This window comes from Tachypleus tridentatus, chromosome 13, assembly GCF_004210375.1.
Source record: "Tachypleus tridentatus isolate NWPU-2018 chromosome 13, ASM421037v1, whole genome shotgun sequence".
Lineage (NCBI taxonomy): Eukaryota > Metazoa > Arthropoda > Merostomata > Xiphosura > Limulidae > Tachypleus > Tachypleus tridentatus.
This window is the reverse complement of record NC_134837.1, coordinates 156426722-156444232: the sequence shown is the minus strand read 5'-3', so window position 1 is coordinate 156444232 and position 17511 is coordinate 156426722. Positions and strand designations below refer to the sequence as shown.

General features: G+C 33.6%; 1 pseudogene across 1 annotated transcript in view; it reads right to left on the bottom strand.

The window, feature by feature from the left end:
- Window positions 1-13117, bottom strand: part of LOC143239880 (plexin-B-like) — a 225267-nt pseudogene extending 212150 nt beyond the window's left edge. Inside the window, exon 1 of the transcript XR_013021422.1 lies at window positions 12381-13117. The product of XR_013021422.1 is annotated as a plexin-B-like (transcript). The remainder of the gene's footprint in view (window positions 1-12380) is intronic.
- Between the last annotated feature and the right edge of the window lie 4394 nt (window positions 13118-17511).

Genomic DNA, 17511 nt, shown 5'->3' with positions numbered 1-17511 from the left:
ACATATATCGATAAGCAATCTTATGAATAAAGCGATGGATAGTCACTAGACTTGTAGAAAGTCTTGGGCAAAATCAAGAAGAAAAAAGAAACTGGTCATATTCTGTAGTAGACACCTTCAGTAGAGTTTAGGTTATTCTATCGTAACACTTACAAAGCACTGTTCTGTTTGAAATACTTCAGGTACCAGACATTAATATAAACAACTTAATTATTTATAATAGCGTTGGTTTTAATTTTGTTCATCACCAACAGCCGTTACTTGGAGGTCGCGCGTGTTGTTTGTTATTGGCGTTTTTACATGTAGTCATTTATTTCCTGTTTTGCCCCCCAGTGGCCCAGGGGAATGTCTACAGACTAAAAATGCTAGAAACCGAGTTTTGATACCGTAGTGGGTAGTGCAGATAGCCCATTGTATATAGCTTTGTGCGTAATTTTAAACAAGCAAACAAGCAGTTTCCTGTCTTCAGACTTAATGTTTACTTTGATACCCATTTCTATTCCCACGATACCTCTATAGATTCCACAAATGTTGATTTCGTACAGATCGTAACGTTTTAGGAATAAAAGAAACAAAAAAAAAAAACTTCATATTACTTGTCTGAAGAAAAAAAACAACAACAACGTCTAGATACCCCTTCTTTCTCTCTCCACCAGTGCACTGATCCATCAACGATTTAACTTTTATGATGTCTTATAAACTGGAAAGTTACTTTCAAACTTGTTTGATTTTATAGCATTTTAAATGTAATTTATAATATCATCAGTGATAAAATACCACAAACATAAACTTTATGAAAACTTAATTCATAATTATTTTGCAACTGATTTTATTTCACCTACATGATGAAGTTCACAGAACCTAGAACAACGTACAAGTAAACGAAATGCTCATAATTCCATTATGTTTATTCTCTTGTAAACTAACAGCCACGTGGCTAGTAATAAGCAGTTTATTTTACTATGTTTAACTGAGAGGATTGCAATAACGGTAGTTTTAAGAAACTTGTGTACACAACACTCAAGAACACCCTGATCGACTGTCCTGTGATGTAATATCCTGTCTTAATGGTGAGAAACAAATGCATTGTAGTTTCAACAGTATTGCTCAATATTGGGTACGATGTAGTAGCCTGATTGTGTGTGCGTTTCTCTTTCAGCAGATAAAGTGCTTGTTGGTTTCTAACTTTCTACAAGAATGTATTTTTAAGATTAGTTCATCGTCTTTCACGACAGATTGGAGTAAGCTGAGCTTTCCCTTTTCTCTTCCTAAAACCTTACAGATTCTATTATCGTCAATTAAATAGCTCAGCCATATTATTTACACACACATATAACCTTCATTTTAAAACTTAAATCCCATAGCATTGATAATAGATGGAGGCCTAGAGAATTAACGACAAAAATTCGTCTCATGGTTCATCGTAATATAGGAGAGAAGGACAAAAGTCAACTTTTATTATTTCAGATATATTTTAAGGTTCTTAGAAAACTAGAGCCCAGATAAAATGCTCTACCAAAGAGTTTAAAGTTTCATTTTGATTCTGGTTCGATATTAAAACCAACAGGTGAAAATTGTTTAGTGTAAATGTAGAATAAGTAAACATTGTAGCAAAAACAACTTTACAAGTTACAAAAGTTCAGGAATCCAAGTACCTCATTCAATAGAATATTAGATACTTTTTCTTAATTGTTTTTGTTTATGAAATATCATATCAACTATGAAACAGGCAATAAATCTACTTTTCCATCTCCGAAATGATCACCAGTCTACTTGCTTCGATAATATTAAAGCAGGCTGCTGCCAATAATTACTTACACTGAAATAATGAAATATGAAAAGTGAGAAAATACAGGGTTTTTGCTACTGACTATCAAAGTTCTCACAACTGATTCGTCTTTAATGGATTGTTTTCTTATGTAGTAACCAACTGATTCTAAAATTTCAAGCAGAGAAGCTAGTAGGAAAACTTTTTTAAACAAGCAAACGTTTTTTTTTTTATTTTAAAAGCTGAAAGTTAATAACAAACATTCAAATATAACAATTATATAACAATGGCAGTTATGATATATTATGTGATTTATGTAGAGCATGTTGGTGTATAAACGATATTTTAATACTAGTATTATACGACCTTAAGCTGCTGTTATTCATCAATTGGGTATTCAACGTTTCGCTTTATAGCTTCTTAAAGAGATTTAATGTATAAGAATGATAATTATAAGCGATATAATAATCACACTCGTATCCATTAACGCTTGAAAGTAATTTGGACAAACAACACTAATTAGCTTTAACATGTCATGGTTGCAAAATCGACATACTAAATAGACGCTCAAAATACAAATGACAGTTGGAAATAAGCTCTTTAATACCAGCTATCCGAATCCCTGTATACAAGAGATCTGCGAAAAGTTTGTTTCCAAGGTGTCCAGATAAAAGTATTTTCTTCTGAGCATCCACGATTTTCTGGTGAGTGAATGTTTGTTGTTATTGTCTTATCTGTTCTAGAAGATTAGCATTAATCACACAGAACAGCTACCGACTACAATGAGCCCCTACCTGTCTGTTATCCACACTACCATGAAAACAAATACGACTCATCACCTACGAAGGAATGTATAGAGTGAAGGAGGTCTTAAATAACGCTGAGAAAAGAACCAAACTCATTAAAATAGTATGAAACTACAAGCACTTATAACATGTTGGCTCATCTGAAGTAATTAGGCGAAACACCATATGACATGATTGGAACGACACAAAGATAAGCGGCGAAACGGAGATATTCAAGCACTAAGTGACCTTTTGTGCACTAATTTTATTACATTAAATCCTAAGGTTGATGCTGGAGTCCTTACATACCACGATATACATCACTGCACGTCGACAATTACCCAGATAAAGTAGTCATCCAATTTTGTTGATAAACGCGCTTAACAACTCGATCGCGTAGAAATTTCGTGCAAGAAAATCATAAATATTTCTGTTGAAGAACAACGAATTAAAGAGAAAAAAACCCAATAGATATTATAGAAGCTTAGACCTTTGTCATACATCAGTAGTTTTATTTACGATTCAAAAAGACGTAGTTGCAGGCATCAGCAAGAAACACGATACCAAAACTGGCGGATCTTCATCTATGAATTATTAAAAACAACAGGAAGGCAACTAGTCATCACCACCCACCGCCAACTCTTGAGCTACTCTTTTACCAACGAATAGTGGGATTGACCGTCACACTATAACGCCCCCCCACGACTGACAGGGCGAGCATATTTCGTGTTACGGGGATTCGAACCCGAGACCATCGGATTACGAGTCGATCCAAATTCATGGACCACTCAAGAAATCTAACTTCGGCAGCCCCGTAACTTCCTCCTTAATGAAAGAAGAAAAATTTCAAAATTAGTACATCTGTGCAATAACATGTTTGTCCAAGATTTAACTGTCAAACACACTGGCTCTTTACTTGTTCTCCCATCACTCATACTGAGTAACTGTACAGATATTGGTTGGGTCAAATTTTACCTTCAAACTAGTTGGTACAACATAAACGAATTCTTTATGCACGCCTAAGCTCGATACTGCGAAAGTGAGTTTTTGAGAAAATCACGTGGGATAAACCGTGCAATTCTGGTACTTCCTGATTTTTTTGGACAGTCATAGGGTATATTTACAAACTATTTTACAGATTATGGAAACACCTTAGAAGAATCCTCTCATGGCAACGTTTTCCAAATCTTTAATATCGGCGCCCCCTCACACTCACCAAGATTTCTGTTACGCTCCCCCCCCCTCATATTGAAACAATTTTCGCCAGTGTTAACATCAAAAATAAGCCTTTTTGTTTCTTGTTTAAATAATTAGTTTTAGATTAACAAATGCTAGTAAAGAGTGGGTAAGTGTATGGTGAAAAAAACAACTCTGATATAACAGCGATTGTTCTTCGCTCGTCATTTTTAGGCTCTTCCGCCAAAAGGCGGCACCCTAACCAACCAGTACACGCCCCGAAGTGGGAAGAAACACCTCACAGTTTGGAAAACACTGCCTTATTAGTAATTAACAATTCATTTCATACATTATTGTATTTTATAAATGCAAACATTACTTGAAACATTGTGCCCTGCTCGTCAAGAGTCACTTAACAACCCTCTTATGGAAAAAGATTCAGAGATTATTATTCAACAGACAGGCCCGGCATGGGCAAGCGTGCTAAGGCGTTCGACTCGTGATCCGAGGGTTTCGGGTTCGAATCCCCGTCGCACGAAACTTGCTCGCACTTTTAGCCGTGGGGGCGTTATAATGTGACAGCCAGAGTTTAGTAATGACTAGCTGCCTTCCCTCTGGTCTTACACTGCTAAATTAGAGATGGCTAACGCAGATAGCCCTCGAGTAGCTTTGCGCGAAATTCAAAACAAACAAATTCAACAGACATTCCGGTTTTGCTTGTTTTGTTCATACCAACAGTAAGAAAGATTATTACACAACTTGTTATCTACAAACACAGAAGCAGAAAAATGTTATCGCAGGGAACTTTATTTACAGAATAATTTTATCACAATAATATCCTAGCAATTATTATTATAAATATTTACACTGACAGCAGAAGTGTCAGTCGTAATTGATGAACGCATCAAGAACCCATGATCCATAAACATTCTTAATGTTGTTACTAAAATCAGTCATTATGGTACAGAACAGTTTTTGTTCAAAAGCATGGAATTTTTCACAGATGATAAAAACAAAAAGTGTTATTCCTGAGTTAGTAGTTGTTTTGGACTTTCTCTGTAGTTACACCTAGTTCAGATTTTGTTTACCCTAGGGTGGTCAAGTAGTTAGGGCGCTCGACTCACAATGTGAGGGTCGCAGGTTCTAATCCGCGTCCCATCAAACATCCTCGTCTTTTCAGCCGTGGGTGCGTTAAATGTGACGGTCAATCACACTGTTCGTTGGTAAAAGAATAACCCAAGAGTTGGCGGTGGGTGATGATGACTTATTGCCTTCTCTCCAGACTTTCAATCCTAAATTAGGGCCAGCTAGCGCATATATTCCTCGGGGAGGTTTGCGCGAAATAATAATAATAAAAAAGTTCAATGAAGGGGAGAAAAGTACACAAATATGAAGAACAGTTACCATGCCAACAATGAACGATACAGCTGATCAGTGATGTTAATAGCGCTGTTTCACATTCAAAGATAAATAAAAAAAAAAGGGTCAAAATTACTGGAGTTTTGGAAATAATGAAATTTGAAACAATATTAATACAATTACTATTTTTTATCTAGGTCGAACAGACCTGATAAAATTTCATGCAAAATTAACGAAATTCTCCTCTTTTCTTAGCAAGTTGAAGACGTACATCATTTGTAGCTTGGAACACTGAGATGAAAAACAGAATGAAACTGATTTCCAATCAAATTCTACAGCTTGAGCTGATTTTCTACTTGTTTTTGAAAGAACAAGCTTTTTATGTGTAATTTTTAGATGTGCATCTTTCCTCAAAGAATATTTCTTTAAACAATTAAAATATAATAAATAGAAAAAACAAAGAAACATGTGATAAAGATATCGGAATCCAAGTTACGACTTCTTTTACACACATTATTACGTTGTAAAAAATAACGATAATTTATTTTATTAGATTACAATCGATGTAACTGCTTCAATCCTTGTATTAATGTGATCATTAGATCTGTACTGAATTAACGTTTCGTTCTGCTTTTAAAACTTCGTATTTAGTTAGAAATGATTAATTAATGCATAGAATTTTGTTTCATTTGCACCACTTTGGAGAAAAACTCTGGTACTGTTTATTAAAATTAGATTTGTTCACGTTAAACTGTACTTACAATAGAAATACTGAAATCGATATAAAATACGGGTAGTTTAATACATCATGCAGAATAACTTAAAGTATTAAACTGACTTTCATAATATCTTGTTTCGCTTTTCTCTTAAAACATTAATGAGATTTTCACTAAATAAAAACAAATACTTTTAATTCTGTTTTTGATTGTTTTACATTAGAAAGTTACTATTTTTGTAATTTTTGGTTACATCTGAAACATCATTTTTATGGAAATTTCTATTTCTTTTTATTGCTTTATTACTCGGGTATAAAAATACTGCTTAGTTATAACAAATATTACTCGGATATGATTGCTGATAATCAATGCGGTGGTTTCCGAGATCCAAGTTTTGAACGTATACATCACTAGCTAGCTCCATTATAAGAATATACCCTGAGGTGATAAACAAATCATACATAAAACTGGTAGTCGTACAACCATCTGAGAAACCAAAGCAGATACAAAATGTTCACAATTTTTTTTAGTCTCAGTGATAAACTGACATTGTTGAACATTTCTAGCTATGTAACAAACGGATTTATAATAGTTATAAGTACATCAAACAAAACAATAGTACACTGACCACGTGCTATTGTTAGGGGTTTTCTATACTGAAAAGAATTATTAGACGTACATCAAGGAATACCTTGAAAGGACGCCATCTTAAAACGCACACTTCTGCTTCCTCACTCCATACACTGAGTAGGTGTGGTCAAATAAAACAGTGAAGGGGTGTGGTCTTCTCGATCTACAGTACTGTATGACAAGATCTGGACACTAAGTAGTATGGGGTATGCCAACGTAGGGTGAGTCTTAAGAAAAGCGTCTTTGTCCACAACCTTTTTATTTTCTGCATATAAATCTTAGTTGAAGAGTGTTGTTTCCAGTTTTCCTCCGTAAATAATTATTCAAAGTGTTACAAGTGTGTATAAGGTAAACTCTAAATGCGAGGCTGAATCAGCCAGCTTCTGTGGATGGGTAACCATACACTAGAAGAACTATTTAATATATGAATTACTTTGTTCAGCTTGAGGTCATCACTAAATTATCGGTTGAACTGGCACTGCATCCATTTCATCTTGACTTTTTCCATTTGTGCCCAAGTGAGACTACAATTCCGTCAGACCGTGATACTTTGTCGAACAAGCTTTCCATTCAACTGAACACAAGTTGAAACTCTATTTGTACTCACTTTACCTGGTAGCGTAATTTACATGAATAGTATATCTTCTTTCATGCCGACCTAAGTTAACTAGTGTTAACTACAAGATATTCAAATTATTGCCTGAAATGGACGTAGTTATTTATATAAAAAGTAATTTATCAATCTTTAATACATGCACACAACTCACATTACATTATCAAAATGACATTTCACACACTAGAGTGTATGCCATCACACGCAGAGCATATATGCACACTCAAAATGTATATACACACCATAAGTGAAAAGAATGCGCATCACACACGCACCATTATTTGTAATACCACAATATTATGATGCACATCCATACTGATAATATGCATTCAGGATATCAACACAAATAAATAAAGGACACATAAGATGTCACTTTGTATTAAGAAAGTGCATCAGCAAGTGGCAAAAATATTTCTAAATACTGAAAAGAAATGGATACAACAAAAAGTCAGGAAACAAGGTAGGAAGGAGCATGTTTATTAAAATAAAATGTACAATTTCAAAAGGGACGTACCCAATATTCGATCCATGCCTACTTCGATTTTCTGGGTTCATCATATTATACTTTCTGAAGGGTGCATATAAAAGTGCAAAAGTGTTTTTGATTCTTCTACTTTTTATATACACAGACATCTCTTAAGATTTTTTAAATCTTTCTATGTTAATACAGCTATAACTAATGAATCAACTCCTGTTGCTTTCTCTTTTAACTGCTAAATAAAGAACAACTTGTGAAGAACAAAATATAAAAAAATATAAAAGTAATGGGTCCATATGAATGTCTACTTCTGGTGTCACAAACAGACTTTACAGTACATGTATTGCCTCCAATACGTCGATAAATTGAAGTACTCGAATCATTATTGGGCATACCCCTTGCGTGGTTGTAGAGAGGAAGTTTTATTACACTATACCCGTTTCTACCTTGTTTCCCGACTGTTTGATGCAACCATTTCTTCATGTTCAATTTTTGTAAACATTTTCCCACTTGTATCTATTGAAAATGTAATAAAACGGAAATATTGTTACGATTGAAAAAGCTTTTATTTTCAAACTATTCAGTACAGCTGTTGTTTTGTTTTTTTATCCAATACTCCCCTCGCGACTTGAATTTTTTGTCACTTTTTCACGACTTCTGACATTTGTCCAACTACAATTTTGTACCAAAACCCCCTCGGCGACACAACGGTATATATACGGGCTTAAACGCTACAAAACGGGTTTCGATACTCGTGGTGGACAGAGCCGAAATAGTTCATTGTGTAGCTTTGTGCTTACTTTCAAACGATCACAAACTGAAAGAGCAATCTTTTCTGTGCACATTAAAAATCATCCCATAATAATCTCCTTGCACACTTATTAGTTTGACAATTTGACAAAGCCTCAATTCTTACGTATGTTCACACACAAATATATTACAAAGCCTGATATGATTTTCGATTTACTTTTTCTTTTATATTATTTATTCTATTTACTTTATGTAATTATTTGTTACCGAGAAGAGCAACTATAAGTAGCTGAACCTTGGAGGTTCTAATGGCAGGCAGTAGTAGTTAGATTTTCCTAACTTTACACATTCTGTCTTTCCTCTATCTTTTGTATTTAGCTGTTTTTTTGGGGTTTTTTTTGCATTTATCATATAAAATTGGTCAGAAAACTCTGCAGCTATTCGCTTACTTCCCCATTACACTAAATCACTTAACTATCTTTGTTACAAAGTTCATTACACAATATTTAAGCGTAAAACATCTCTACTATTCATGTGTCATAACGCGCGCGTGCTTTTGTTGCGATTACTTACGAGACACTGTGTGGATTCTTATATTTTGTTATCTTCAGGCAAATATAGAGATCTACTAGCAACAACCTGTTACAGAAACATGCTTCAACATCTTCTATGGATCCCCAAGATGCAAGTCGTGCAGTAATTGAGCTAATTTGATATATAATTTCTTTGTTCTTTAAGCCACTTAACGGAGAATTAATGCCTTCTCCATCTTGTCTTGTCGGATTCGCTTCACATGGCTCTGACAGTCTATACAACCCGATTCTCGGTAGGCTTATCGAATGTACTTAAGAGAAAGCCTGAAGAACAAACTACAATATTTCCAATACAATGCAGAGCTCTCTCTCTTACACATACACACACACACATACGTGCGCGTGTGCATATACGTATTATAACGAGCATGGTTACTCAAAGGGGCTTTCGAGAATACTATTGCACAAAACAACAGAAGAGTAAACGTACACATTACAATTACCATATGCAATGCACTACAATCTCGTTAGTTTAGCTAAAACACAAAGGTTAATTTCTTATCCCCATTTTAATTGAACCATAATGTAAAGTTAAAAATAGGGCTATGCCTGACTGTGTACTGTTACTTCTTATAAAGGAAGATACACCCAACCAAGTAGAATGAGCTTGTAACAACAAACGTCTATTTTTATGTACAACTTTAGAGCGACATGTAGAACACCTCTTATGTACATGATGTTTAAAAGGAAAAGTAGTCATTCATACACACCTACGCTGGAGGAACTATACGACACCAGAAACAAAGAAAAAGACATCAATTTATCCTGCATTGTATTGGCTCCTTAAGTCTTCCAAATGACCGTAAAATTAATTTTCTGCTTGCTAAGCATGTTCGCTTTGTTTGAAAAACAAGTATAGATAAAAGCTTTTCAGGACTCTGTTCGTAAGGAGAGTGATGCCTAAACCCTTTCTGTTTGCAAGATCCTACTTTACATTCGACTATGCTACGGTCGTTTTCCTTCAACCCCCTTTTTGTTCCCGGATGCTAGAGATCAAGCTAACATGTAGTTGACTTCGTGCGACGCGTTTCGAGACTTTCCACTTGTGTACACAATAAAATAGAACAATATTATCAAACCAGAAGAAAAGTGTAAATGGGAATTGGTAACCGTGCGCTAGAGATACTAGTGTAGGCGTTAACACGCAGTTCTATATATACATTAAAAACAAAAAGCCACACACTTTGCTACCGGTTAAAAGTTTAATGTAGATCATTTAACCCATAACTTGGCCTACTATCACCGGTTTCATTCTTAGACTAGAAGATACATTTTAATACCGCAAGTATGTTACAATAAAAACCATTTGTATTGGGTGAATTCATACGCTATACTTTAAAATTAATAAAATTTAAGACTTTTTTTTTTTAAATAGCAAGTTTACGAACAGAATAAATAAACACGAAGTTGGCGTGTATGATTAAGATTTTTTTTCAGCGTTGAACGAAAGCAAAATAATCTTACCAAACAGCTTGAGCACTGAAAATATAGCATACCAGATTACTTTCAGTAGTGAAGTTCGAAGTATCAAAATGAAAATTGTACGAATCCATACCGCTTTAAATGGGGTATTTAATGAGGTATTCAGAGCCCTAAATCAGTATTTTTTGACAGACAGCAATGAGTGCAAATTCGTCGAATATTATCACCAAAAGTTGTTTGTTGTTATTGGTTAAAATGAAAAAAAGTTTAAATTACGTAGCATTGAAGCATTCATATTTCCACAAGCTTTCTTAAACTATACAAAATTGATTATTATAATCTAATAGGAACTTTTAGCAGTGTTCAGTCGTAAGTTATAAAATCAAATACTGATAGTGAATAATCTTATTGGATGAATATTGTAACAAGTAAAATACGACTAGTTGTAAGATGTAGAGCAAAAGTTTCTTTTAGGATTATTCAAACTCGCTCTTGAGAATTTTAAAAGAGCAAGAGAAATCATTATAAATATAAGACTTAAATTCTTATAAATAACACCAGGGCTGTTACATGAGTACACCAACACTTTTTTAAGTCTTGGGGTTAAATAGGCTTCGTCTGAAAGGAATTAGGAAAGTAGTTATTTTCCCTTCCGTTTGTAACATTCTGATCTTTGAACTGTGATGTGAAATAATGTTGAAAATAAATTAATTTAAAAGATAAATATTTTCATACTATTACTATAAGAAACAACCACAAATAAATGTAAACATTTTTCTTTTTTTAATATATATAACTGAGTTTTAAACTATACATGCTTCTTCATTTTGTCTATTTTTTAATTTAAATACTTTGGTTTTGAACCATTCTTTGGCAAGATGATTAAAAACACTTGTATAACAAAACCTCTCCCTCTATCTCAATTATCTTAATACATTTAGGTAAAACAGAACTGCACTACGAACATTGTAAACAAATATTTAGATACACCAAAAACAAATTAAAACGGAGAAACCGCTATTGTGAATAATGTTTTCACTTTTTTGTTAACAAGATGTTTCGCAGCGATTATTATGCGTTATATATCTGTACAGTGCACTGATAAACAGTGAAAAATAAAATACAGCATAACAGCCACAGATAAATGCGCAAAGTATGTTTAGCAATATCACGACTTAAGCCTTGGTTCCTTCTGCAGTGAAATATGCTAAACCACTAAGCCAGGTCTGACTTCAGTTCCTACTTGCAGTTAAAACAAGTGACTACACACCAATAATAGTGCTACAAAACTTGCATAGCATATTCCAGTTTTCTTTACGAACGCAAAATCACAACTATTTAAACTTATTTTTAGGATGTAAAATTATTAGCTACTTATATCTGATATACAATTACAACTGCTTCACGAGTACGTGATACGATATGCATACAAAAACTTAGAATATATGCGTAAAATAAACAAACCTCTACACATCATAAAATGAGCCTTTTGTAAACTATTCAACTTTACTATTTAATCACGTCAAGAAACAACGCAAATAGTTATTTGACAAGTTCCTATAATAAAGATCACACGAATATCAAACATTTTATTTATGCTTTAAAACTCAAAAGTGCAACTTCGTATTTTAAGTTAATATCATTTTACGATTTTAAAATAAACTGATGATAACAAACAATGTCCAGGCTCTTAAAATTTATTTATTGTCACATACACAGGTATATCTATAGTCTACAACGTTTCATTAGGTTAACCTAACGTCATCGATTACAACAATTACAGTAAGTGAAGTCTATATTTTTTATAACACGAAAAATAAGCGTATTGATACATTAATATCCGGAAATGGTCAAACAGTTATTCAGTTAATACTATTTTGTTCTACACCCGAGCAGTCATGATCATAGAATTAACCGAAAATCAAAGTAATAAACAAAACTGGAAGTTATGTCAGGTTCTGTTTGCGAATGGCTTTCATGTATGATTTTTTAAAAGTATTTTACACCTAAAGGTCATATTATAATAGTATTAGCTCAGCGACACATCTAATATAATTCCGTTTTTAGATAGCACAAATAAAATTGCTTACCTTCTTAATGCGAATAGTATCTTCAAGTTTACTCAGTTTAATTCGATCAAGTTCGGCGCAAGAGTTAACTGTTTTACGGTAGAAAGGGCACAGTTCAGCCGCCGATCCACTTCGGTATGAAATTAGCAAGAAATTAATTTACTTGACAAGTGTAAGGTAGAACTCGTGTGTCAGTCACTATCTTTGTCGTTATGCGCCCTCTAGCAAAACGTGAATGTTCTCGTGGAGATTATATATTAAATCAGTTTTTATGACTTTTGAAGGACTGTTTCTAATAATGTGTTCCTCTTTTTTTACACGTCGGCGAAATTTATTCAAACACCCTCACGGAAAATGATTCGTCATCAACTATTTCAATCGTTTCTCTTTAAGTTGTTATTTTTTAATGGCTAGTGAAAATCTTAAGTTTGTTTCTGGATCCAGTTCTTAAAGCCTAAATATGCGCGATTTTTATTACAATTTTTCCACTATGATCTCCAAAATATAGAAACCACTTTAAGGATTGCAGGTTTATCTAAAATCGAGGTGTTAGAAACACTATAGTTCAAAACAATAGATAGTCAACATATTGCGTTGGTTGAGAGCTGTACCAAGATTGAGTAAATGTTTAAAACGCTCTCACTAGACGCAACACAACGACAGAACATGCACTACCAGTCTCCAAACTTCTTCGTTCAACAATGTTTTCTAAGCAAGGACTTTCTCTTCGCGCAAGCGCAAGTTTTAAGCCTAGTGCATGACTCTGTAATTCAAACATGAACATATTATCGTTCGCCCAACCAACTAGTAAATAGCAGACGACATACATGTGGAGCTTGGTCAACCCATTAATGATGAGGGGTGGAAAGAGAGTCGGTTGAAGATATTCAATTTGTGAAATAAATTTGTATAATTAAAGCATATAGATGGGAGAACATATTTCAGTATTTTTCCTCACTGTTATTGACTTTCTTAGTCATTAAACAAAACGATTGCTGTATACTGCAAATTAATTTTCGAAGAAATTATAAAGAGCTCAGATACAAAGTAAGTTATCTACATGGATCAGAACTAACAAGTAACTTAATAAACAACGAAGCTAAGTTAAATAACAGTCCAAATAGAAGTATTCAATCTTATAAAAGCCTGGCATGTGGTTAAATCAGTAGACTCGTAATTCGAGAGTCGCGAGTTCTAATTCCCGTCACAACAAACATGCTTGCCCTTTGAGCTGTGGGGGCGTTATAATGTGACGGTCAATCCAACTATTCCTTGGTAAAAGAATAGTCCAAGAGTTGGCTGTGGGTAGTGATGACTAGCTGCCTTCCCTCTCGTCTTACACTGCTACATAAGGGTTGGCTTGCACAGATAGCTCTCGTGTAGCTTTTCACGGAATTCAAAAACAAACAAACAAACAATCTTATAAAATAAAATATTTAAATGATTGCAATACATTTATCACTTTGGGTACTGTCGCTGTTATAAGGACCTTTATTCTACTGATACGTCACGAGGTACGTCCATCTAAAGGTATTTAGGTTATTCTTAAATTCACACGTTAAGCTAAAAATGCAAAATAATTCTTATAAATATAAGGAATAAAATAACTGTTTGTTTGTTGATAAGCAAAAAAAAAAACTATTCAATAAGCAGTGAGCTATTTAGTTGCGCTTACCGCGTGGACAGAACTCTGGATTTTAGCTTATGTGTCATCTCGTTTACCACTGAGCTAGTGAGATGAGTAGGCAACAATGATAATACTTATGAAAACACAGACAATAATCACAAACAAGAAATAACAGAAACTAGATGAATACTTTACTAATCTATACAAAAATACAAAAACATGTAACTATGCGAACCCTTTTGCTTTACACATAGCATAAAACTTAATTTACATGCTGTCACACAGTTTATCAATGTATGATAATTGCTTATTCTTCAGCAATACTCTAACAATTCATCGATACTGCTTCCTTACAGTTTGACCTTCTCAGTTTTATATAATATTATACAGCGAGAAGAATGTTCCTACTGGACCTTTTACAGGTCAAGTCTTGTTCGTTAACGTTCTATCAGTTAGTCTTTTTCCTTGTCAAGACTACAGAATTTGTTATATGTTTGATAACATTACCTTGTTTGAATAATATTCGCCTCATGAATAGTCTTCCAGAAGTAATGGCATAGCAGTTTAGGGTCCGCATCTACACGAAAGTAGTCAAAGTAACACAAAATTTATCTAGATCATCTACCAACAGTGTCAGCCCCAGGCTTTCTTCTACCATGATTCAACTTGAATGGTATGCATGTACATCGGCTTTTTTCTGCCATGATTCAACTTGAATGGTATACATGTACATCGGCTTTCTTCTCTTCACTGAGGAACAAACTGTGGTTAATTGTTCTCAAATCATTTCAATTCAGATCCATATGTAAATATTTTATTTGTTTATTGTTAAGCATGAAGCTGTACAACGAGCTATCTGTATTGTGTCTACAGCAGGTATATTAACACAATGTTTAATGTGACAAGTCCTTAGATTTGCTGCTAAGCCGTCATAGCCATTCACAGTTTGTATTCCGATGTCTATCTCAATTTTTAATTTGATTACCTCTTCTCAATGAAAGTTTTCGTACAGATACGGGTCGACTGAGACCACTTCATGTTAATATGTTTCTTATTCTTTATGGGGTAACATTCCACTTGTATTTACAGCAATATCACGAGTAAAATCTATCTTCTATCTCGTAAGGCACATACATAAGGAACAGAGATTCATCCTAACTTTTCAAGACGTCGATTTTGTACTCCACCACTTTCGTTAGTAGTAGAGTCAGTTTCACATAGCAGTTTTTAAAGTCTTCCATACAACATCTGCTGAGACATGAAGAGTTGCTGCAAATTTTCCACTGGAAACTGATTTTCTCGAACTACAATTTAGTCCTAGCAGCCATTATTGGAAGAACACTACTATTGTTGAAAATAGTATAATTGTCTATACATTTATAAACTTTATTCAAACGTGCTAAGTTCCAATTAACAAGATGAAAAACAATCCCATTGTTAACTAGCTGTACGTCACTGTATTCTGATACAATTCATTTGTAAACGATAAAGTCAAAATAATACTTGATTTTTATATCTTTTTTCTCAGCATTTCCAATATTCTGCTAATGAAACAAACTTCAAAGAAAGACACATAAAAAGTTATGGTTCACTTCATATACTGTATAATAGAGTTACTACCATACATTTACTTTAATACCCACGTTTCTTTAAGTATTGATTTTTATGGATGTGACGTATATTGTTGGATGTGTATTGCAAGTCCCGCCTGTTCTCGAAATTTGTAGAAGGTTCTCGAGAGTAAGAATTAACAATATTTGTTTTACGAAAACGCTAGTGTGTTTTGAACATTGTAAAAGTTCGAGAATCTCATGTAAATAGTATATAAAATCGTCGCGCCGAGAAACAGTTATTACTATTTGTCAACTACAGTCAGTATACTATAAGCCTCGGAAGCTATAATTGTGATGAACACTTATTAATTGGAAAACTACAGAATCTGACCAGGAACGTTTATAGGTTTTAACATTACAAACGATTCAACTTCAGTGAATTAACTTCGACATTATTACTTCTACGAAGGACATTAAGTATCTTTGGCAGTAAACGTTAGCTTGTAGCCGGTGGGAGGATAGCCAAGAAAGACAGCGTTAGCTTAAGTGAGGTGTAACAATATCAACTCAGAATTAATTTTCTAGTCGTAGACCTGGATTGTCGATAAAATATGTACCCGCTGGGACAGCAGTAAGTCTGCGGATTTACAACGCGAAAATCAGGGCTTTGATTTCCCTTGGTGGGCACGACAGATAGCTTGATGTGGATTTTCTATAAGAAAAACATACACACACACACAAACACACTCGATAAAATATTCAGTTCTAGACCAGATATAAGACTTAGTATGGTTTGTAAGTCTATGAAACTCTTGTATATAAACCATTATTTGTAATAACCGCTATTATAAATTGTAATGTTATTTGTATATTAAAATATATTTGTGTTAAGAATGAAAATAATGTATACCAATCTTGTTGGAAAATATCATAAATTTGATATATAATGACATTCAATTAATTTTTAAATTAAAAGTAAAGTTCCAGGCTATTTGAATTCGTAATACATAACGTATTTAACATAACAAATTTAATATGTAACAAATGATTCTGAAAAACCTAAGGGTAAAAACTCACCTTCTGCAGCTCGCTCATATTTCCTCAAAGTGGTTTAACTGTTTTTTTACCAAGTACTTTGTATTATATGTATGTTATAAAAGTGTAACTACATTTCATAATATGCTTACGTATTTTTTATTGTAACTCTTGTTGCGTATTTATAATTTATCTCGAACGAGTTTCTAATTTATTACATTACGTATTACAATTTCAAACAGCCTGAACTGAGTTAAATTTTAATTTTGATTTGGAAATTAATTAAATTTTGATATGTACAAGTTTATGATATTTCCCAAGAATACTGATACACACAGTTTTCTTTCTTAACACAAATATATTTTGATATACAAACAACAATACAATTTATAATAACGGTTAGTACAAATAATGATTTATAAACGAAAGTTTTACAAACTTATAAACAATACCGAGTCTTCTAACTAGTCTGGAACTGATTATTTTATCGAAGGTTCATGATGAGCGAATGAATTTCTAGTGACATCAGTACAGTTCGCTTAACGACTAGGTAGCTAGCTGCTTAACTGAGCACACGTATATTTTTCACAGATGAAAATATCTAATGTTCTCGTAGTGGTACTAACGTTCGAAGTTAAATCTCTAGAGTTAAACGGTTTATAATGTTCGAAATCTACAAACGTTACTGGTCAAATATTTGTAGTTCCCCAAGAGATAAGCGTTTATTACAGTTATAGATTCCGAGGTTTATGGTATACTAACTGAAACTAACCAACGATATTAAATTGTTTCTTCGCTTTGCGCTGGTTACCTTTTATAAGCTTGAGAGGAGATTTTATAGATATTACAGTTGGCAACAATATCACCGATCACTAGTGTTACATACACACATAGTGCATTGTTGATTCTTACGCCCGATAATCTTCTACAAATTTAG